At 39.9% G+C, this 26,288-nt stretch overlaps 1 long non-coding RNA gene across 1 annotated transcript in view; it reads right to left on the bottom strand.

Annotated features, from left to right (window-relative positions):
• LOC122797291 overlaps window positions 1-26,288 on the bottom strand; it is a 266,984-nt gene that overhangs the window by 140,599 nt on the left and 100,097 nt on the right. The window contains exon 2 of the long non-coding RNA XR_006364050.1: window positions 25,735-26,138. This is a non-coding gene — a long non-coding RNA (uncharacterized LOC122797291). The remainder of the gene's footprint in view (window positions 1-25,734; window positions 26,139-26,288) is intronic.

Raw genomic sequence — 26,288 nt, 5'->3', positions numbered from 1 at the left:
AGTAAGAATTGCTTTTTAGAGTCCATCTCCCTTCTTTTCTCACTTGAAAACAAGACCTCAAGGTACCGAAACTCCTCCACCTGAACTAACTACTGCCCCTTCTCAAGGAGGGAGCAGTCTACTACCTTCAGGGTTCTGTCCTGGAAGAAGAGTGCATTGTTTGGTATTGGAGGTTAAGATGCTTAAAGGTGACTTTTTTCCCATAATGCCTACCTCTCAACATATCACAATATTCAGTGGCATTACAGTACACCACTGCCCCTGTAATTTTGCAGTGCAATGCAGATTCTTGCAAATCAAAGCAAAGAGAATTAGTTATCTAATGAATTAAAGAATATTGTTTTGCATATAGAAATTAATTTATACTTCAACATATTCCCAAAAAATGCTATCAGTTTGTTTGAAGGAATCCCTAAAATATCCTTCCTCAAGAAAATAAAACTTTGAAGTCAACTGAGAAATTGAATTATTTGCAGTATAGAGTGCTGTCCATATGCATGACTTGCATTTATGTATGAGATGCCATTATAGCCATGTTTCTGTGATTCTCACTGCTTTGAAATGCAGTTAATGTTGAACTTAGCACATGTGCCAAAAGCTGAATTTGTACTATGGCACATTAAATACTACTAGTCATAGGACTGCAAAACACAGCACATGCATATGGTGTGTGAAATTGCCAGCTGACGTGAGGAGATGCACACAATTATATGTATTTTCAAAGCTAAAATCATAATAATGTGCTAACAGGCACTTTTCTCCTTAGTGCTATGTTATTATTGTAATTTATTCACTGAAGTTTGTGCATTTGCAATTCCAACACATTCAAGCTTGTTTATTCTGGAACAATGGGGAAACTTATTAAAGACAGTAGGTGTATATGGCAACCCATTGCTCTGAAAGAAAGAAGGAGTGCGAAAGAGTGAGAAATTATATTAAATCCACCCTATTAAAGGTGAACAGGATCATCTGTTCCACCACCATTTATATGAATTTGTACATTGTGAGGGGCTTGATGTTTATGTCTTTTACTATTACACATAGTACTAATATTGTAAAGACTGGAGAGTGATGCTACTACTTGTGAAAATCCTGCCTAGTGGTATTCCTGGTGCCTGTGTAAACTAAAACAATGAGTAAAAAGGTCACACAGAAAAAACAATCAGCAAAAACCAAAAAGAAAATATAGCAAAGCTAGACTTTCTGCAGTGTGATTCCTTAAACTTCTTGTATTAGAGGCAACATGGGATATATGCAAATGACCATTTAATGACATCAGGTGTTTCAGTTATATGGCAATTCTGAATGTCCATGACTTGTTTCTTTTTAAGTCTATTTATGGAAAATTTCAGGACAATAATGCCAAACCCCACTAGCTGTGGACATGCATTCCACTTATGCTGTACAGATGATGCCATAAGAAGGCTGAAACATGCATGTACTTTAAGGTTCATTTGCATATATCCCATGTTGCCTCTAATACAAGAGGTTAAAGGAATCACACAGTAGAATGTCTATCTTTGCTATATTTTCCTTTCGTTTTTGACTGATTGGTACCTATGTAAAGGAATGCCAGCAGCATACCTGACATAAACCGCCTGTATCATTGGTATGTGAATGCTACCTCAAGCTACACTTATTGGAACTGGTAGACTAGAGCTAAGTTATTTGAAGCATCACAGATGAACTGTGCTCATGCTCCCTCCTGCTAATTAAGCAAAAAAAAAAAATTGGATGAGAACATCAGCAAATCACATTATATAATGAGCAGTGCTATGGCTTGCAGTTGTATTAGCCCTCATCTGAATACACCACTTAACTGCTGCCTGTTTTTGATTATATTATGATGTTTGTTTGGTATACAGTTGTGTAGATAAGTGCATGCTTGCATACTGTGTACTGTGTGATTGCATCAGATAGCAGTGCTATGGTTGGAGACATATGGATTTTTTTTTGTTGCATCTTCCTTGTGTTCATGTCTATAAGTTTGACTTGGCTGCACATTAAGAACATCAGATTTGCTCACTATGTGCACTCACCTTTGATACCTGAACATCTAATAGTGTTATATGAATAGAGGACGGTATACCTGTTTTGCTATATGTTTTGTGTTCCATAACTCTTTGTTGAGGCTTTGCTTCTGTGATGGTTTCTCTGTGCTTACCATTCCTTTTAAAAAGATGTGCACTCCAGTGCTATATCCTGTAGTTACTCAGGATCCTGTATAAGTATCATGTGATATCCACTGTAATCTCTCTGAATCTGCTTTAACTATAATAGCATTAGCATACCACTGCTTTCTTAATATGTTATGGCTTAAAATGAGACATTATGATGCATACAACATGCCCTGTTGTAATGGCAATGCAATTGTGTACACTGGAAAAGTATTCGTAGCTGTTACCATGATCAGAAGAACACAACTATGCCTGATATGTTGATTTTGGGCACAGATCCCTCACTTGGCAATATGTGTTTACTGCTAGATTCTCTAGGTCAGGGTACTGCCTGGCACCAGTTGACATCATTTGGTATGCTCCCCAAAACAGTACTGAACCACAACTCTTGGCCTTCTGTCTCCAGACTGTGAAACACTACCTCACATAATGTGTAACAGATGAGCAAAATGCGTAACATTTACTAATTGCTGCAGCTAGGAAGCTCACAACACAGTTAAAATGCATTACTGTAAACTTGAATAAAGTTATTTTGATGAATTAACATGATTCAAGCTTACAGTAACATGATTACAGTAATCATGGTACTGTAAACTTGAATAAAGTTCTTTTGAAGAATTAACATGATTACTGATGGTATTCCAAAAAACAATTCTTAACTATGAATGTGGAATAGATCCCATAAAACATGAAATTTCTAAACTCAGACTGAGGACTGTTCTGCATAAAGAGATAAGGTTGAGAAGTTTGGTTGAAACAAGTAACAAAGCCATCACCATAAAAACATGCAGTAGCAGTAGTTGCCTGTGACTGATATATATCACTTCATATACTGAACTGATATAGTTCATATTTTATTGTACACATGCGGCTAAAGAGGAGAAGAGGGTGATCTACAATCAGTGTGTGTGCACATTGGTTCTCTGAATCACACTGAATGTAATCCATTGCTTGCAACTTGACTGAAAGAAAAGACTGAAAATTATTTCCCCTGAAGCTATTTTTGAAGAGCATAAGCTTTCTGCAATCCCAGGATTATGTCCCTATACATTTCCATACTAATACATTCTCACTTTAAGTTCACATAGAGTAATGGATGTTTGGCTTTCTAGAGAAATAAATATTGTGTGAGCTGAAATGAGAATATATTGGTAAGGGTGTTGAGACACCTGCATGGGTGGCAATGGGCTTGTTTATCCTGCAAAATTAGGTATAAACCTGTGTAGTTTATTAAAATACGTATGGTAGTGTAGCTTAGCCCTAAATTGTTTCCTGTCTTTTGCTTTCAATTTAACAGCATTTGGTCTTTTTTCATTCAGTCAAATAAGGGAGAAATGAATGCTATACTGTCTACAAACCATTCCTTTTTTCTACACATAGCTCAAGAGTCCAGGGTGTTGCATCATTGTTAATACAACTCTCTTCATAGTATTTATGCCATCTTTCATGTCCAGCTTACTGCTCTCTTCCCACTGATTACCCTAATGCATTCATTGTTTTCACAAAATGAACACAGTTTACTGATTCACCAAAACATCTCCCACCTCATTCATGTCCTACCATTGAATATACAGGTGTACTTCCCTATATATGCTCCTACTGCTACCATACATCATATGCCGATTGTCCATCACAGTGGTTTGTGCACTTTTGTCTGCTCTTCATTCATTGACATTTCTTCTGGTGCCACTCTCCATCTCATTTGTGACATTCTCTCTCTTCCTTCAACTCTACTCTTTTCCAATCCAGCACATGATTTCATAATAAGGTAGTGTTTACTCATGATGCTGTCATATCACTTACTAGTAGTCACTGTTTTGGTGCCCTCTGCAGTTCTCTAAACTGGTACCCCTTCTACTCCTTAAAGCTGAGGATAAAAAATAAATAAATAAATAAAGGTTTTTTGCAATATTCCCATGTAGAAGAGAAAGGAGCTAGTACATGCTTTTATACCTGTAGCAAGCTGTATATTACATTTGTAACTATAACAAGCAGCTTGCTACAGTTTTACCACACAATGATTGTCTTACCCATGATCTACATCTATATCTCTATACACAAACACACACACATATATATATATATATATATATATATATATATATATATATATATATATAGGTGTATTATAACTCATCATCCATCATCCATCATCCATGATCTATATCTATATTTCTATACACACACACATATACACACACACACACACACACACACACACACACACACACACACACACACACACACACACACACACACACACACACACACACACACACACACACACACACACACACATACACACGCACACACCCACATAGCCACACGCAGACATACACGCACACACGCTCACATGCACACAGACACACACACACATACAACATACACACACATGCACACACACACCCACATAGCCATATGCACACATACACGCACACCCACACACACACATACACACACACACACACACACACACACACACACACACACACACACACACACACACATACATACACGCAAACATGCACACACACACAGACATACACACACACACACACACACACACACACACACACACACACACACACACACACACACACACACACACACACACGCCCTACGTTTTATAGCTTTTTATATGGGGAAATGTTGCTCCATAATATACTCCTGGTCTCAGCCTTAACTTGGCTTCATTTGCACTATGCTGTGTTTAATGTTGTGTGATTTGATGGCTATACATGGTTTCACTGCATGCTATTATCCCTTGTGCCAACTTGATGTTCAGTGTCAGTACTGTTCAGATCCTTGCTATATTTTTTATATCCCACCACGTCATGTAAAGAATGACTCTAGATGTGTATTCAGTGTCGTATCCAGCTGCTTATTCCTATATAAGTAAAGAAGCATGAAAAGTCACCTTGCAGATGCACAAAGCTGTTACTGTTTTAGTAAAGCTTCTATGAACAAGAGTAAAAAAAATGGCTGTAAAACAGATGATTTTATGTTTCATTATGAGAAAAGTGTTGAAAAGAATATTAGATATCCAAGGAACAAAAATACAAAACACATCATAAAGGTCTGCATAAAGCACTAGTGATTTTCTGTTTAGAATTAGTTAAATAAAGTAGTGAGAAATATTATAAAAAACAGCTAAATCAAAAGAACTGCTCTTCTACTGAGGCTTAATCCTTGATATAAATAGTATTACTGAATCATTAAGCTGTATTGTGTATATAATAAATGTACATAAGAATATTTCATTGTAAATGAGTCAGTAGGCCAATAAATAACACTAAGTCCATTATCTGCACAGGTTTGGCACTATAAATTGCAACTCTCTTCATATTGTGCTAAGATATAGTTCATTAGACAGTAACAAAGTTCTTATTAGTAAAATATAAAAATGAAATTCTGATAACTCTCTCAATGTTAGGAAATGCATTCAGAAGCTGTACTATGATTTAAAGTTTGAACATGATATACAAGAGTATAGATTGCAATGCAAAAAGAGATGGTGAAATGCTGTTTTGAAGATATATTTTAAAATGACAAAGATAACACATGGCAATAGATATAAACCCTTAACTTACTTAGTGTCTACTTTCCCCTTCCTCCAGCTGATCAATTAATCAATAATATTTTGATAACAAGTCGTAGCACTTTCTGTATCACCACATAGAACTGTCAGATATTTTCTTATGTACTGTTGAAATATGCCATTGTTTTAATTCTGAAGTATAAAAGAGAAAGCCATTCCATACATCTGCAATCTCTTCTGTGAAGAAAAATACATTCTGGTGTCAATTCTGAGCTGTCACCTCTGTGTCTTAAATATAAGACCATTAATCATAAATGCTTCCTCATCATATGTAGAACACTATCCATTTTTACTTTAATTCTTTTGTGATACTTAACTGGTTCTGTCAAGTATTCTGTCTTTCTAACCATGGTTAAAGTTGCCACCTATCCCACTTTGTGAGGGACAGTCCCTCTTTGGGCAGTTGTGTCCTGACAAAAAATTGTAAAAATGGCAAATCTTCTGAGATTTTAGGACACAATTATTTCCTATATTTTATGTAATAGTTGCATATAACAAGTTATTCTGTATCTAAAATACCTAAATGTTATACGAAACAAAATAAGCAACTAAAATGCTACAAGAATAAGCTTTAATTTAGGCAAAAAAGTTAAGTTCTAACCTTTGTACTTACCGTTGGTATGTGTCAGCCTGTAAAATCTGATGTTTGTACCAAAAATATCCCACTTTGGCCATTTGAAAAGGTGGCAACCCTATGGTGAGAGCAGTCGTATTTATTCATCTCTCTTCAAATATCATTTTTTGCAGACCCTATGACATTTTATTTCCATTTAATTTATGTATTTTGTTATTAAATTGTTCAACTGACTTGAGGCCAATTTAATATGAAGGTTTGAAGTACTGTCTTCTTAAATGATTTGTTTATAATCGCATGGTATGTAATGGACATTGAGGGAATCAAACCCACAACTATAAGATGACATTTGTCAGTAGTGCATGGCTTTAATGATTTGCACTTTCCAGAAATGTCCTTGCTGAGAATCAATCAAGAGAAACAAAATATTCCTGTATCAATATGGGATCTAAAAGGATAGATGCCGACATCTTCACATTTCCCTTGCCAACGTCTGTCCTTATAAACTACGTAATGCCTAGTTTTATTCTTGCTTTTTCTCTCTCTCTATTGCCATGTCTGCTTTTGCTGGTAAAAAAAATCTTTCATTCTCCCTAGCTCCCATCTCAAAAACGTGCATACCTCCACCTGAGTGTGTTTTCTACTATAGTGTATCAGGACAGAAAATTATCATGCGGGCAACAATTGCAGTGCCATTATTCACATCATCTATATGTATACTTTAGTTTGGGCTTAATTCTTAAATTTCTTTTCAATTTACATAATAAAACTTCAACAAATACATTACTATGGCAATGTGTTCTTCATTGTGCTTTTATTATATATGCCAGCCATACCAAGACAATATATACAGTTTCTTATAAGGCAGTGGAATGAAGCCACCAGCTTTTCTGTACACAGACTATATAAAGAACAATCTAAATTCATACACTAAGCACTAATCATATCAATTTGGGTGTAACCAAATGACTAAGGCTGTTTATTACGGGGGGAGGGGCATAGCTTTTCCTTGCACCATTTCTAGTTCATCTTTTCACCAAGCAAGGCAGTCACTTACTGGTCAGAAAACACAAAAATTGTTGACTTAGCAGTAGGACATACTTTCACTTCCTAACTGGTGTTTGGAAGTTCTCCTCCAGAAGTGCAGTTCATGCTTTTCACTATAACCAATTGTAAAAATTCCAACCATACTTTTAAGAAGGCCTTACCTTAGCACTGCTTATTATTTATTTATTTGTTTATTTATTCGACATTTGTTGAACAGGAAAAGTCCAACTTGGCAAAAACCCATTTTCAGTGGAGACTCGGGTAGAAAAGTTCCAAATAAAAAAAAAAAAAAAAAAAAAAAATAGATAAGTACACAGAAAATAGAAGCTAGCATTTACAATTATGTTTCAGCATCAATTAGCTGGGTAATAGTATAATAAAGAAAGAGTTAGCAAATGCAATTAAGTTTCAGCATCAATAAGATAAGATAAAACAAAAGGGTAGTTGAACTGTACATTAAGAACTGAACACGTTTACTTGCAACTCAACTTAAAGTTGCAAGATTGTTAGGTGAAAGATGGTATAGAAGAGACAGAACAGATTAACTACAGTATTTTAGAAAAATATATGAACTAATAGATAAGTATTATTAGGTTAACAATGAGAAAAGAGGATACAGAGAAGAAGATGAAGAGTTTTGAATAGGAGTAGTAATGGGGTGGTGTTAAAGGAAGTGGGAAGGGGAAGATAAACAGAGTAGTAACAAAAGGCAGGAGGGCAGTATAGATGGAATAAGTGTGGAAAATAAGAGGAGGACTAGTATCTAAGTAGGATAGGGAAGGAGAGAGGAAGAAATGGAGACAGACAGACTAGGAGAAAGGAAGAAATGGTTACTGGCAGAACAGGCAGGGTGGGAAGTTGATTATGCTGACACTAGGCAAGGTTAAGACAGGAACAGATCAAGGTGTTAAGAAGTCTTTCTTTTAGTAGTTTTTTGAAAATGTGGATCTGATGTCTAACGGGATTCTATTCTAGGGTAAGGCCACTTCATGCCATGTATAAAATTACTCTATCTCATTTAATTCTATTTGGCCAAAGCACGGTCAGCATCAGGTAACACATCACCGTATAGATCTTCACCACATTTACAACTGGGGATCACAAAAAGAATGAACAGCATTTGGGGTAGGAGACATCCCCTCACCAGCTGAGGATTGAATATATTCTATCAGGGCTTTACTTGTGAGCTACAGTACCACCATGTCAATAAAAAGCAGTTCAAAACATGTAAGAGCTGCATATATGAAGAGCTCCTTACTGTCTCCTTAGCATGTCTCTGAACTGAAATCAGCACATTCAGAATTAACTGCATTAGTGTTTCATCTACCAACCCATGCAATGCTCTTTACACGCATGCACATACACTGACACACATGCATAATCTCTCTTCCTCTCTGTCTCTGTGACACACACACACGCACACACACACACACACACACACACACACACACACACACACACACACACACACACACAGAGCTTCTCAGTTTTTCAGTATTTATTTGTTGTGGTGCTAACAGCTCTACTTCTACCATTGACATCAATGGATGTACATCATCAAAAGACAGTGTCCATCTTATCAACCTTTCTCTATATTGACAAACTATTTTTTTCCTTTGGTCTTCCTTTTTGACTACAGGGTACTTGATATAATTAAATCATTTTCTCCTCAGGTTATACTTCTTTCATGTTCTAACTATATGCTTATCACCATCAAACATCATCTTAACACAAGATCCCACTAGTTATTCTCACCAGTTACAAGATGTGCAAATCCCCTTACTTTTTTTTTAAACAGATGCATTGTCTAACTCATGCACATTAATACAAAGTTGCTGCATACTGTCCTTGAAAGTCTGTCAGCCCTAACAACATTAATCCAAACAATTACTTATTCTAATGTATTTAATTATTATTTATATAAGCATCTTTCTTTTATTTACTACACAAAACAATTTTACCTCACTGAACGCATATCTCACCTGGATGGCCTTACCTGTAACCCAGTCTCACTAAATCTCAACATAGCAAACTATGCTTCACTATTACCCTGCCATGCACATTGTCAAAGCACAAAGTAAACAGTTCTGTAGGTTTTTTTTCACTTTACTATATCTAATTCAAGGATGCCTGACTGAGTACATGCATTCCTTCTTCCTGACTAGACACTACTGTTTGAGGTTACTAATCCAATTCTGGTCTGAAAACTATGACCCTTGTTTTAGACTTATATTGTCTGTCATTCCAACAGGAAGATAGAAAAGTGAATACATGACATTGTAGTCAGTTTCAAAAAATTCCTTTGTGCTTTCTTTACTGGTGTAGGAATACTTATTTTTACATACAAGTGCATGTGTGTGCATAATAAGCCATGTGGGCTATTTTGCACTTCATCAAAACCATTTTAATCTGCTGTAGATTTTGTCACTGATGTACTATTTATTAATCCATCTTCATTCTGTTATCACAACTTCTAATGTAAACCTATTCAGAGATCATTTTGTTATCCATAATATGTTTTTTTCCATATATTTCATCTGCAGTGTCATTTTACAGAGAGAAAAACATGCATGAATCCATGCTACCCTTCCTCTGTAAATATAATTTAATATGTTGTTTCAGTTTATATAGCCACCATTGTTTTAAAGAACCTACAAAATTATTTAGCGGTCTACCACCCTAATCTAGCATACCATAGATTAAAACTCATGGAACTGGTTTCCACTCACTAGTAGAATCTTGTATTAAAGTTCCAGTTGTTACCTTAGGATTATATTGATTGCATTATATATTATGACTATGGAGGCAATTCAATAAAGCCAACATGATTTTTTTTTCTTATAGGCATCGCTCCTCGATGCTTACATGGATATGAACATTTTTAGATTCAATAAGCGCTGCTTAGGGGTGCGCATGCACACACAAACATGGAAACTTCTGTGGCATGCAAATTGTCTAATAAACAGGTGAATCTCATGCAAATAAGGCATGTAGAGCTATCCAAAATGCAGAAAGGCTACTGTTCAGAACCCATATCAGTGTCAGTAGTGTACCTGGAAAAATTCTGCCTGCAGAAGTCTACACAGACAAAAGGGGATATAAAACTGTAGAAATGTGGACATAAATTCCCTGAAAATGTAAGACCACATACACATATGAGCAAAACTAATTGTCTGTATGTCAAAAAGATTAAAGGGAATAAGTTAAATTAATATTTTTTTGCTAAAAATCTCGGCATATTTGAATTACATGCCACAGTGTGAAAATATGATTAATAGAAAAATTAAGAAAAAAATAGGAAAAAACAATAATTTTATAGTATGTGACAGAAATGTATGATAGCAGCTTGCGTGGGGTCCCTACAATGATGCATTGCTGCTGTTGCCGCTAAGGTGATAGGGCTATGAAACATATAGTTTCTAGGCTGTCAGCACAGATATCTATGCAAATGAGGTGGGTTTACTGAATAGCAGAAAGGAGTAATCGTGTCCGCATATCCCCTTCATGTAGGGTCTTACACCAAGTTGATGTTTACACAGGATGTGTCTGACATCAGAGTGGTGTGTCTTCTTTCTTCTAAGCTCTTTTAAGCTTAGCAGTGCATGTTTGCATGGCTTGCTACCTGGATGAGTGTGTTCTCACAACCGGATGTATTCAATTAGACATTTTGCCCTTTGTATATGCTATGCTGTGTGGCACATCACTGTGTGCGGCATTGTGCACTGAAATAGGGCCATTAAATTATGTTAATTATATTGTACACAGGTGGAATGTATCATAATTAGTCAACCACAAATTCTGCACCTATAAGTATGCATACCCCCTAAATTCTGACTTTTCCCCAATACTCGGGACCATTGAAGTACAGCCTAAGGAACTTTAACTAAGATAATGCTAGAGGCTGCTACAGCTGTATGTGCTAGTTGCTGAGGTCAGTGCTGCTAACACTGCTTACAATAAGCCTAGATAGAGAAGGAGAAAAGTGCTCAGGCCCAGGGTAACCTTCCAGGAGTTACATGAGCTGGAGATTGTAGAGTGCTACAGGGTGGACAGGGACATACTGTGAGAACTAACTGAGCTCTGCCACCCTCAACTCAGACCCTGAGCCAACAGAGGGGAACCCATCCCAGTGGAAAGAAAGGTATGTGAGCCCTTAGGATACTACCTACAACTACTTTCAAAAGACCGACTGGGGACATGATAGAAGTCTCACTGGCATCTGCATCCAGGATACTCCACCAGTTGCTGGATGCTATGCTACCACATGCCAGTGAGCACATAAGATTTCCTATCACCGCTGAGGTGAGAGCCAGCAATATGCAACACTTCTACCGTGTAGCACACTACCCTGAAGTACTGGTTGCCATAGATTGCACCCATGTACACATCAAGACACCCCCGGTGTAGAGGGTATAATCTACATCAACTGCAATGGGTACCACTTCAACTGCCAGGTTATGTTCAATGCCCAGGGGATTATCCTGAATGTGTGTATTGGCAGCCCTAGTAGTTATCATGACTCCCATATCTGGCACGTGTCACAGCTGTACCAGATGTTTTCTAGGGAGGACATCCCACATGGCCATTTATTGGGGGATGCTAGCTACGCCCTGGAACTATGGTTGATGACACCCATCAGAAATGTACACACACCCACAGAAGAACTCCATAATGAGGCAGACACACAAACTAGGAACATCATAAAGTGTGTGTTTGGGCTTCTGAAGTCATGGTTCCAGTGCCTCAATATATCTGGTGAAGCCCTGCAGTACTCTCCAGCCATATGTGCACATATTTTCACAGTATGCCCTGTACTACACAATCTGATAATCTGATAACAGCTGCAGCAGGATCAACAAAAGTAAGAGATACACAGCCCCTCACCAGTGTCTAGGTCACCATAGCCACAGTCACAGGAGGACTCGGAGGATGAACCCCCTGTCTCTGTAGGCAGACGTAGACATGCTGAGTATGCCCTGGCTTTGGCTAAGAGACAATGCATAGCACATTTACTGACAACCTAGTGACCTAGGGACTGACACCTTACTCCTACTCACATACATCCCCCACAACCTGTAGCTATCAATGTATTGGCTGTGTACTGCTTGCATCAGACAGAGTCATTCATGAACTACAGTTCTGTCAACTGCTAGATTTGCAAGGTAAGTCTCTAACCTACATATTACTTGTAAGGATTAGTATGATATGGTATGGTATGTATGGATCTTCTACATTCATGCAAGTAAATATAGTGGGCTATTTGGACAGAAGTAACATCCACATGGGACTACGGATACCCAAACCAATAACATGTGTCCTTTAATAGTCATAGACCTTGTGATTGGAATATTCACTACATCAGTCAAGGGAGATGTTAAACAGAGGGGTTACATGATATTTGAACAACTGTGTATCCCAGCATAACATACAGTGCTGTTCCCCCACCACCAACACAACAGTGTTCCCATATAACTGCTGTAGCAGTAACGTATCAATGATATATCATCAGTCTAGGCAATCTCAGGTCAGTAACATAGAAATTGATCATACATTGCATGTCTCACTTAATGCAGGAATAACAACATACATATTGATGCTGTTGATTGTGTGATGAATGACTACTCTCTGGCAGCTTGTATGGCTCGGTGGACTAGGGAAGTTAGCATGGGTGATGGAGGTAATGGGTCTAGTCTAGAAGTAGCCACATCTTTTGGATGTGCTGCAATATTATGTTGTTTTTTTGTGTGGTGTAACATTTTAATTTCTTCTTCTTCTTCTTCTTCTTTCGGCTGCTCCCATTAGGGGTCACCACAGTGGATCATCTGTTTCCATTTCTTACTGTCCTCTGCATCTTGCTCTGTCACACCAACTACCTGCATGTGCTCTCTCACCACATCCATAAACCTTATCTTCATCCTTCCTTTTTTCTGTTACCTGGCAGCTTCATCCTTAGCATCTTTTTCCCAATATATTCTGCATCCCTCCTCAGCACATGTCCAAACCAATGTAATCTTGCCTCTCTGGCTTTGTCTCAAAACCTTCCAACCTGAGTTGACCCCCTAATATACTTATTCCTAATCCTGTCCACCTTCGTCACACCCAGTGCAAATCTCAACATCTTTAGCTCTGCCAATTCCAGCTCTGACTCCTGCCTTTTTGTCAGTACCACTGTCTCCAACCCATATGACCTAGCTGGTCTCACTACCCTCTTGTAGACCTTCCCTTTCACTCTTACTGGTACTCACCTGTCACAAATCACTCCTGACACTGTTCTCCATCCACTCCATCCTGCCTGTACTCTCTTCTTCAACTCTCTTCCACTCTCACCTTTACTCTGAACTGTTGATCCCACGTATTTAAACTCATCCACCTTTGCCACCTCTACTCCCTGCATCCTCAACATTCCTTAACTTCTGTCACATATTAATTACATCATACAGCTGAAGAATGCCATACACAATTTGAGTATCTACACACGTATGGACAGGGTACATTTTTCTTGCCCACAGGCTTGTCCATCCAATTGCAAATGGCCAAACTGGTAACTGTGGCCACATAGCTAGGATAAAGAGCATGTATCTGATTGCTAGGCTACTAGATGCAGATAACAGTATGAAGCAATGTCACTGCATGCCAGAGATGCTGCTCAACACAAGCCTAGTTTGTATAATCTACAAGTAGTTTGCCTGCAGTCATGTCTAAACAGATGTCAGCCATGGTGTGTATGATAAGTACTGTGATCTGTAGTGTGTAAAAGTAGTTAGGTAGGGGTTCTAATCATACTAGAGGCCACGTGTGTGTGTGTGTGTGTGTGTGTGTGTGTGTGTGTGTGTGTGTGTGTATGTGTGTGTGTACGCGCATGTATCCCCCTGCAAAACAACTGCAAATCTCTCATTGACTAAAAAACTGCAATAGTTCTGCACTTTTTGGCCCTGTAAGTTGTTGCCATTTTCCAAACTGCCTTCTTCTACAAGGCCTGCCTGCTGATGTCATTGACCTTAAGACTACCAGCTGCCAATGTAATGTCAGACTTAAGCTGTGGTGCATACAATATGTACTGTCATCTATACTGTGGAAGAGTAGTTAGATATGGGTTATAATCTCACTGTAGACCACTTGGTGTGTGTGTGTGTGTGTGTGTGTGTGTGTGTGTGTGTGTGTGTGTGTGTGTGTGTGTGTGTGTGTGTGTCTTCCTCCAACACAACTGCAAATCCCTTTTGACTAAGAAACCGCAGTAGTTCTTTACTTTTTGGCCCTGTAAATGGCTGCTGTTTTCCCATCTGCCTTCTTCTACAAGGCCTGCTGATGTCATTGACTTTACGACTGCCAGCTTCCAGTATAATGACAGACTTAATCCCTGGTGTGTGTAATAAATGAGGTCATCTATAGTGTGTAAGACTAAATTGGTAGAGGTTCTAATCTCACTCAAGGCTGCTCAACATCTGTGTATCTCCATATGAAATAAATATGATCACCTCAGTAACTTACACAGAAGTAGGGTTTTACAGTATTTTGGTTGTAGCAGGTGATGTGGGCCTCCAAATGCCTGACCACAACTAGGCCTGTTGATCTCATCAAGCAGGAGATGTCCTAAAAAGATAGTAATTGCCAACTTGAGGTGTAGTAGGTGCATCACGTACTGCGATCTGCAGTGTGTACCATTAGCTAGATAAGTGTTCTAATCTACATGCAGCCAACTTGCAGTGTGTGTGTGTGTGTGTGTGTGTGTGTGTGTGTGTGTGTGTGTGTGTGTGTGTGTGTGTGTGTGTGTGAGTGTGTGTGTGAGTGTATGCTGTGCTGTGTTGTGTCTTGTAAACAGTAAGTAGAAGTGGTGCTATTCAATGTAGCCAGGTTTGTGTGTGTGGCTGTTACAGCATTTTACATCAGCTTATGGAATCATAGGATCTTTGAAATTTAGTAGCATAATGCCCATACAGCTGTTGTAATCATAGCCATGTTTATACTCTTATTTACATGATCAACACATATTGCTCTTTTCCATGAGGGACACAGGCAAAAGCCCTGTGGTGAAATGATGGTCACCCAGCCAATCATACAAATGGCATCTGACAAGGTCCGCTGAGATGCTCTATTCGCCATTAGGCAGGATTTTGTTTCAAAGGTGTATTAAAGTATGCTATACAGATCTCTCCTACTAACATGTTTTACTAATGTCACAACAGGTTAATGTCCTCAGAGTGAGTAATCCATGTAACATGCCACTTACAGATATGCAGCATTTCCAATCAAGCAGGGTCACACATTGCCTTGTATGTAAGGCAGAGATTCACCTCTGAGTAATCTATGTGCTACAGGCTACAATGCCCACTGATTTCAGATGAAGCCCATTGAATAGACACTGAAGACATGAAGTTCTCTTGTAAGGGAACATTGTGCTGTGTGCAATTGCCAGTAGTGCTTGGAAAGTTACAGTACCAAATGGCCATTGCACTCAAATATTGGCATGCTGAGGGAAGAGTGCATGGAGGTTATGAGTATGTCAATTTCAGGTGGCTGTGCCCTCAGTTATGACATATGATTCCCATCTTACCACTGTGGAGACATGGTGATCTCAGATACATTACGTGTAAACCTGTGTGGCCAGGCCTCTGTGCCCAGGTCTATCACCACTGAGTATGTACATCACATGTTGCAACTGATGGGCTACTTACCAGGAATATAGGTGTTAGTGATGGACATGATACTACATATATATTTGCATGGATTTTATGGAGAGTAGTACATCAACCGGCATTTGTCCATCAGGATATTGACATATCTGACAGAATCTATAACCGCTCACATATTGCAAGTATCATCCAACATTGTCAGCCACAGACAGTCAGTATTCACTTGTATCATGGTGAAATGGATCCCAAGCAGTACAGCACCCAGTTCTGAAGCCTGTTCAACACTGCTGCTTACAGATCAGCTATAGTGGGGGTGAATTTCTCTGTTTTGAGTATGTGTGCCACCAATGAGCCACTTAGTGACTCCTATAATGATATTGTCAAGGATGCCTAAGTGGGTGCTTTTGTTAATGATGCATGAATAGGGGATTGAGTCACATGTCTTGTCTGCATCCAGGGGGTTGTATGCTTTGATGTCCCCTCACCCAGGTCCTTGTTCACTCCCTTGGACATGTCCACCATATTTAACAGCCATGATCTCCCTGTGAGATACCCAAACTGTGTACAGCCAGCTGTTCGTAGATCAAATATATACTTGCTGATCAGCTCCATGAAGATTTGCCCCATGGGCATACAGGTATGGCTACTAAGGCAAATAGGTCTATAGTTCCTGTGGTCAGTGGATGCACCACCTCTCTGCATGGGGATAACAGTTGTCATTGTCCATTCAGCTTGGATACAGCCAGTGGTTACAGTATGATTGCAAGGAGTTTCCAATGTTGTTAGCAATTCTTGGTGGATCTCATGTAGGATGCAGCCTGGGATGTTAGCATGCCCAATAGATCCTGTGTATCCCCCCTAGAAAGGACAGTTATGACCTGCTCTGTAGATATGGAAGGGATGGGGCAGGTTGTATGAATGACATGTGGCACATGTGATGGAGACAGGGGAGTGAAATTGATTCAGAACCTGTCGGACAACAGCTTAGCTATGAGTACATACCCATTATATGTGGTATCATTATGTACAAGTTAACCAACAATCCAGGCCTGTTCTCTGAGGTTACACATGTAAGTACACTGTGCATTGTGGTTCTTCTTTGTGGGGGGGGCTGATTTTGTTGCATACTGCTGCTACACAATGTCACACAAACACTCTATGCTTGTTTTAGCTGAGGAGGTGCTGCCTCCATTTTAGGGGGCACCCTCACCACAACTGTCACACGGCCTTGTCCACCTGTCATTGTACAGCCTGCTAATGGCAGTTTTCCACCACACAGGTTTTCTGTGCCATGAGAGCTCATGTTCCTCCTGTCATGTACAGCCGAGTCTATGCAGTTCTATGCTGCTTACAAAATGCATGGGTGTAGAGTTCTGCATACTTGCCTGTCACATCTGAAGGGGGAGCTGCATTCACGCTATGTAAACCATCCCATGGGGGGGGGGTAATACATTGCTTTGTTGAGGTATATTTCTCTATTTTCTACAAGGGGGGTTAGGTCTAATAGTTTTAATGAGACTGATTTGTGCTCAGATTTCACCAGAGAGGACCTTACAGTCGTGGGCTGCTGTAGTTACCCATATTGGAAAGTACATGAAGCACTACTTCACCTCCCCTTGTGGAGATGTCACACCACTGGTCCAGATCATTGTAGTTAAGGATGTGAACTACTTCTGTAGCTGGGAATGGTTTGATTAGGTACCCTTCCAGCAGTGAATAACACCTGTAATGTCTCTGGTAAAGCATAGAGTTTCACTACATCTGGATGTGCATCTATCCTTAATGAATACGTATACACCACCTGCATTACCTTGCACACCGTCAGTTTGAAGTCTGAACATGTGGAAGGATGTTCAGTTTGGTATTGCTATTGTGCTGTCCACAGCTGTGAACCAGGTGTCTTTGACTTCACAAATGTTTGCACATTCCAAGGTGGGGATACCTCCCACAGAGTGGGGTTTAGTGTTGCCATTCCCAGTGTGTAGCAGCATAATCATTATGCTGTATGAAGATGGTGTTCTCATTGGAAGTTTTTCCCTACATATAGTGCCTATAAGATGCACTTTGGGCATGCCAGTAGCCTTGGCCAGTACTCAAAATCCCAGGGGTGAGATGAAGACCATCTCTGACAAAGCATTGATGTTTGTTGAGCAAGTCATCCCAGGTTGACATGTAGTGAATGTCCTTACACTGATACTACACACTAAGTCAATTATTGAAGTCTCTCATTTTCTGTGTGTATTGAGCCAAAATCCTAGGTGAGTGTCAAATGCAGCTGAAAGCTATGGGCATACCCATGAGAGATCAGAGTGTGTAAGCTCAGTTATGTGTCTGCATACAGTCCAGTGACATATGTCTCTAGTCGTACACACGTGCAGGAAATATGATGCCATCATTACATCACTTGATATTCTTACATTGTGGCAATGTGTGATATGGCATATCGTGTCAATCCACAGACAGCCAACTGTAACATTTCCCATATATAGCCTGCTGACATGGACAGCAATGTGTCTCAAGATGTACTCACCTATGAATAATAGGTCTGGATCTGAGATGTGTCTCAGGTGTGTGACTGGTGAGACCAGTAGTGCATGCACTATTATGTGCACTCTGCCCTACAGAGGTAGGTTTTCTGAGCTGTCTGTTGTTTGGGAATGTGTCTGGTAAGGAGCTGCAGACATGCAGGTGTGTGTGATGTGGGTGTGGGTGGTGCATGAGTTGAGCTGTGCATGTTGGCAAAATGCTCATTACCATATGTGCTGACTGCTGTGTGAGACACCATGCAATCAAGATTTGAACTATTATTACATCTGTCACATGTTGTGTTGGTGTGGCATAGGAGTAGAGGGGTGGGTATATTTTCTACATGTCATCAGCAGTCATTGATAGTGCCATTATCAATACAGTCATGCTTATGTGTACGTCACAGCTCACCATCTTTAAGCAGTGTCATGACAGATGGTGAAATGTAAAATGTCACCTATATGTAGGTCCCCTAACGTAACACAGCACCTGACAATGTACTGTACAATGCTTTTACAGTCATGTGAACCTTGGATTGACCATAATCCTGTCATTAGACATAGTCCAAATACCATACCTACAAATGTGACACTGTCCAAGTCCTGCAACATTAGGGTCATGATACCACAGGCTTGGGGTTGATAGCCTGAAACACAATGTTTGTAGGCATGCCTTGCAGTGAAGATTTGGATGCCCATGCATGCACAGAGAACTTGCTCAACTTTGCTTTACAATGGCCTTGCAAGCATTCAATGGCCGTCAAGTAACCACACAGCAAACTGCTTGTTGTGTGACATGATGTGGGAACACAGACATGTCTTCCAGGTACATGACTGTACAATATGTTATACCTAGGACATGTGGCAGGTGGACACACTTTGGCCAAAAGTGGACAGTCCTCTGCAGTAGGCCTCATAGACATGTCATGCAGATATCCACCATTAATCTATTGAAGGGCAGGATGCATGAAGTGCTGTGAAATTGTCACCTAAGATGGATCGCCACTGCTGTGCTGTTTGTTTTAGCAAGCCTGGACATCTGTGTCACTGGACATTGCACATTACATTGTGATGCTACAGCTTTGCTCCTAATCACCACCTGGTCAGTCCCTAGTGATGTACCAGCAACCCTGGTACAGAAGGCATAATGCATGCATAAGCCAACTGATTGCTCAGGTCGCTAATCAAGGCATCTATCTGCAGGAGGGTATGTGAAGCCTACAGAGCCTTTCATATTATGGCACAACCATATGGATGAACAAACAGGCTGTATCCTGCTACCCATCATGAGCTTCATTGTAACATTTTGCATGTGATGATAGAAAAAAGTAAGCTTCATTGTAACATTTTGCATGTGATGATAGGAAAAAGTATTGGAGCATGGTATCCCATGACAGAGTGGTTGTGGTGAGACCAGCAGTAGTAGTAGCCAGGCACCAGCAATTCAGGGGACTCCCCTGCTTTCTACATTCTTCACAAGGTAATTGTGTCCTTTGCAGAACACACCACTTGAGTAGTATCCAACTGCAGAATACCTGTGTAAAACCTCCCACCTTACCTTCACAGAGTGTGTTTGTCTCTTCTGTATAGACATCTTGGATGAGTCTTTTCTTGGAACATTCAGTCCAAAAAGATGCGTGACTTTCCAATGAGCAATAAAATGAAAGTAGAAATTCAAACAAATAAATCCATGTAAGTTAGCAAATTGTTTATTCCAAACGAGTAAGCGCTTTCGCCAAAGGCTTCTTCAGACTCTTTACACAAACTAAAACTTTGAACATCACTTTTAAAACCAACAAAAGCTTGTGATAGGATCTCTATAATCACATGTTTCCTTCATTTAAAAATACAGTAACCCATTAAACTCAGTTCCATGAATGTTACCTTGTTCAGCTAAGAAAAATACTGGTATATTAAAAGTAAGAACTGAATAGTTCAAAATAAACATACATAAAAACATACATAAAAATGCATCGTGCCCAAACATACATTATATTATATTAAACAATTGAGTATATCTCAGAGCCTTGTCATATTTACTTATCATCTCATGGTGCTTTAGGAAAATCTCGTACTGAACTTTCAGGCAGTATATATCAAAAAGCCATTTCAGACTTGGTTAGTATAACCCAAACTGCTTGTAATGCACATATTTACAAAGTGTGACTTTAGATATTTCCGTGTTTTACTGGAAGTTCATACTATCCAGAGTAGACTCGTAAAACAGTCAACAATTACAGGTGGTTAAAAACTTGTATCACATTAGTTAGGCTATTCTCGTATAAATCAAAAGTTAAAAACAGTTTTTCAAAGTTACTTATTTTCTGCAGACTCTGAAACGCTTTTAAAAATCACAGCACAACAAAGTATTCCTTGCGCGTATGTGCCTGGTTAATTCTTGAATGCACCATTGTGGATCTGTACGAGAGTCAAGTTAATTATTAAGATATTGCTCTGTTTCCATATAGACGTTTTGTTGCTTCGTTTATTGTTGAAGCATTTTTCCACCCACATTTTTGTAAGTTACGTTCACATCCTGAAATGTCAAATGTCCCTGTTTATTAACGGAGATTGAAGAGACTAAGGCATGAACTAATGGACAGCTATTGAAAAGCTCGTCATGTACTTATGCCTGTTGTAAGCCTAATCGGCTTTTTTTAAATAGACACAATGTTTATTTTTATGACGCTATGAGCGTAAGTACGCACAGTAGCGTTCTTTGTTTTGCATTCAAGAATTAACCAGGCACATACGCGCAAGGAATACCTGAAAGTTCAGTACGAGATTTTCCTAAAGCACCATGAGATGATAAGTAAATATGACAAGGCTCTGAGATATACTCAATTGTTTAATATAATATAATGTATGTTTGGGCACCGATGCATTTTTTATGTATGTTTTTTTATGTATGTTTTTTTATGTATGTTTATTTTGAACTATTCAGTTCTTACTTTTAATATACCAGTATTTTTCTTAGCTGAACAAGGTAACATTCATGGAACTGAGTTTAATGGGTTACTGTATTTTTAAATGAAGGAAACATGTGATTATAGAGATCCTATCACAAGCTTTTGTTGGTTTTAAAAGTGATGTTCAAAGTTTTAGTTTGTGTAAAGAGTCTGAAGAAGCCTTTGGCAGCTTACTCGTTGGAATAAACAATTTGCTAACTTACATGGATTTATTTGTTTGAATTTCTACTTTCATTTTATTGCTCATTGGAAAGTCACGCATCTTTTTGGACTGAGTTTTACTAGTGTTTTAGCGTGAGTATCCTACCTCAACTAACAGCAGCTCTGAGTTTTGGATTTGTGCATTTTCTTGGAACATGATGGAAATAACTGCAATACTTAGTCGCACAGAGGACAACTAGCATGCAGTGCCAAGCAGTATCCCCAGATCTCTCAGTCATCTGATATGTAAAGCCATGAAAGGAGTTAGCATGAATATGATCAGTAGCAATGTCATACACCTACTGACACTGGACCAAACACAGATTGTTTTGCTCAAGGGAATATCATGCCTATATGCCCTAAGTGGTGGACCTCATTGAGTTTTACAGTATGCAATGAATGACAGGACTATGACTCATTCCACCTACCATGGCCTGACAAGGTGTTTGACAATATTAGGCCAGCAGGTCTTTCTGGAAACTGTATAGGTTATTTACACAGTGGTATGTCAGCTGGTAGATAGCCAAGTGTCTGATAGTCATAATCTGGGAAGATAGCATTGAGTAGACCTATCCTACAATGATGCCAGTCACCAGTGGACGTCATCAGACATTATTCATAGAACACCCCTTGTAGCCATTTCTTTCTCTGTAGTCATGGCTACTATCAGTGATCTCTGACTGACTACATTAGCAAGTGATTGCATATTAGCAGCTGTCGCTGAATTCCACACAGAAAGAACAATTATCCAGGATGGCCTGAGACACACATTCAGTTGTTACCAGAGACATTGACAAATAGTAAATACCAAGGACTGCACAATACTATCTTTATGGAAGTCATCCACTCCTGAAAAATATAGTTGTGTTCACACACTGCACACAGTTCAGCCATTACCCATGGACTTATGGACATAGATAGTAATGTAGCCTTTGACTTTCACTGGTTGGTAAGATTTGGCGACCCATTCAATTTTGTACAACCTATATAGAAAGATATGGCATGTAAATCCCAGACTGTCATTGTTATACCATATTTGGCACTCATAACACCTATCATTGAGTGCAATGGCACCTTTGCTATATCACTACACAGGCATATCTGACAACTGTAGCAGTCACAGATGTTCCATGTTAAACCAATACACATTGCATATAACATGTCCAGTGCTGTTTTTTCCAAGAGTGTACAGGTGTAGTCTGTCTCCTACATGCTTTGGAGGGGATGTGTATGGCTGCCATACAGGGAGGTGTCAGATTCCACTGTGTACCTCCTGCTTATCCAAGACAGAACTAACACATGTAGTACGTGTTCTACACACCTACACCTTCACTGTGGTATAAGTAGTACATGCTGGAGAGGCAGGTATGTAACACAGACACTAAACCCTATATGTAATAGGCTCCCCATGCATGTGAAGCACATCTGCTGTAATGCACATCATGTGCAAGTTGCACAATGGGATGCAGAACAAGACTATCAGAACTGGTGTAGGACAAATATCTGTAACAGGCACTGGAAATTTGTATATGGGTAATCTCCATAACCTCAGCTTGTAGATGTGTCAGCTCCAGAAATCCTGGTGACACTTATCATGGGTATCAAACTGTGTCATAGATGAGGGATGCATGAGTAGGCTGTGTGGAGCCATTGTCCTTGTTAGCCTGTTATACACACATGACTGTATGGAGCCATGCACCTATACCACTGTACTTTACTGGAGACATATGTCTTCTGTGCTGACATTCCATCCTGTGCTGTGATGTCTATGGTTTTATTGCCACTTTGTATCCATAGGTGTCCCCTACAAACTCCTGAAACTGAACCATAAACAGGTCCATGACACACCTTTCATTGTGTAAGTATACAGCCATTACAACGTCATATAACATAATGTACACAAAATTATGTGACACATTACAAATGCCAGGATACAGTATCTGTCAATGACCAGTGCAAATGGCATGGCAAAGCAACACTGCATTACACAATTACATATTAATTTATATTGTCACCTTGTGTATAAGACAGATAGCTTAATTCCCCTGCATCGATGACAAGGATGACAGGGATGTGGCACAGATATCATCACTTGCACAGGGTGTTTTGTGGGGATGAAGGAGGCCTAGGCTGACCCAATAGGTTGAAAGCATGTGTGTGAGTCAGAAAGGGAAGCAGGCAAGATGGACCATGGAAATGTGCTTTGTATGTCTGTAGGTGACCTGATTTTGACAGTGGTTTGTGAGTGTGTGCATGAACATAGTCAAGCTCAGTGCTAGCTCTACATGTGAGCATGTTGGACATCTGTGAACCGTGCATGCTAGAACTGACAGTTCACCTTCTCTGCCCCTGAACATGGGAACTGGATCTGTCAGGAGTTGCACTGGTACCTCCATGGCCAAGGTCAGAAGCGGTGCTAGTACCTGACAGTGACCGATGTCTGCTGGGACCATGCCCTCCACTGGAATGGCCAGGACCATGAGCCTATGGCCTGCTACTTGTTGGTGTGGACAGCACACTCCCCTCTGGAGCACTGGATGTACTATCACTATGTGAGCATGATTGAGCATGACCATGTGGACTCTCAGCAGATGTAGTTGCTGACCTATGTCCATGGGTCCAACGCTCAACTCCAACCTGATGGTCCATCACAGACAATGTGCGTTAAAAGACAGATATTCTACATTCTGTCTCAGATCACCTTATTTCCACTGCATCAGTGAAATGATACATGGTATCACCAATGCTGTGGAGGCAGTCACAGATGTCAAACTGTGCCTCATCCATAACCCTAAGCATTCATCTGGAGTTCCTTTGGGAATGTACCTGTGCCTCTATGATGGCCCGAAACATTTGTTGAGTGAGACATGATGAGACACCTACAACAGGTGAAGGAAGGACAGCAGGCCTCCCGTATCAATCCGCCTGTGTGGAAGCTCATCAGCTCTCTGGCTATAGCCAGTGTCTACAAATACTGGACCCATAATTGCCACACTTTTCTGTTCAATGCCCCCACCTCTGACTGTCCAGTATCTGTGGCCTCCAGGGATTGGTAGGTGTAGGCATACTGACTGTTTGCGGTGATAATGAGGGCAGAAGAGAGGTGTAAACCTCTGGGACAGACTCAGCCCCTAAAACTCCCACCTGTGCATCACTTTGGCCACCATCATCATCAGAGTCCAAACAGACATTGACATTAGGTTGTGTAGGGGACAGAGAACAACCCCCCTGGTCACCTGTGTAAAGAAAGAGAAAAGCAGTACATTAACACCTGCACTATTATTCTCTGCAGTACTATGTTGCAATATATGTAAAGCGATATACACTGTCACTATGACAGACCTGTTTAACCCTCAACCTCATATAGTTGGACAGGGGGACATTACATTTCCCACAAACTTCTGTAGTTACTTTTGGTTAAAAGCTCTTTACACTGCAATCTCATCAGCAACAATGAGGTACACTGTTGACATTTGTGAAGACTCTGCACAGTTGATACATATGGCAATCTGCAATGTCCTGACAATACCGCCACATCTATCAGTGTTGTCATGCCTACAAGGCATAGGTATAACTCTGAAGTGTGTACAGTCAGAAAATATCTGTGCAGTTGGGAATCATGCCAACAGTACAGCCGTCCAGTCAGCAGGCCTGGGATGACATTTTAGGGAATACATTGCACTGAATCTACATCTGTAACAAAATGGTTTTGTGCTTACCAGGAGCAGGACCACAGCCTTGTCTGATTAATGAAGGACCTGTGAAAAGCTGAGAGACAGATAATGTAAACACCACTGCATGTTGCACTATAAGAAGGTAATACATCCATATATTTCACATTTACAGAAGTTACTTTGTTAATTGATATGTTGGTCACGATCTGAATATGAGATTCAAACTGCCATTAAACTCCTCCCCCCACAAAGAACAATCACCTGACACCCATATAAATGCATCTACACCCTGACACACTGAATACTACAGTATTACAATGCTGATCAAACTAAGCTTACCTGGACGCTCCTCTGCCATGGAAACTGCGGCACCAAAATCCACGATTTATGGTGTGATGTATGTCTGGGAGCTGTCATGATTTCCTAGGAATTCTTCAGTGGCTGAGAGTGATTGTTCTGCTGCGGGGCCTCCACTGGTGACACCACGATCCTTGGCCACATCTGCTGCTCTTCTGCGTACAGCATTAATCATATCCATGACACAGTGTTGAACCTGCTCATATGTCCTGCTCTGTTGACCTATGGCATGCACGTCATGGACAAGGTCAACCCACAATGCTGCCTGCTGTTCTCTGTTGTGCCTCCCCTGGAAAGTAGGTGTTTATGGTGTTGATGGAGGCCTTCCAGGAAGATATCATTATCAGCATCTATAAAAAGGGCACATCATCTGGCATACATGTTTCCTGAAAGACAACAAAATAGGAACATATGTCAGGATCACATAAGTGGAAGTACACTATGTACAGATACAACAAGAACAGAATGGCTGGCAGTATCCACTGCTTGATCACACATGCCATGTTCCACAGTGTGCAAACATGCTAACCGTGTGT

Source organism: Protopterus annectens, chromosome 3.part0 (assembly GCF_019279795.1).
Source record: "Protopterus annectens isolate FY-2018-M chromosome 3.part0, PAN1.0, whole genome shotgun sequence".
NCBI classification, from domain to species: Eukaryota; Metazoa; Chordata; order Ceratodontiformes; family Protopteridae; genus Protopterus; species Protopterus annectens.
Note: the sequence above shows the minus strand (reverse complement) of the source record. Positions and strands in the feature narration are given on the sequence as shown.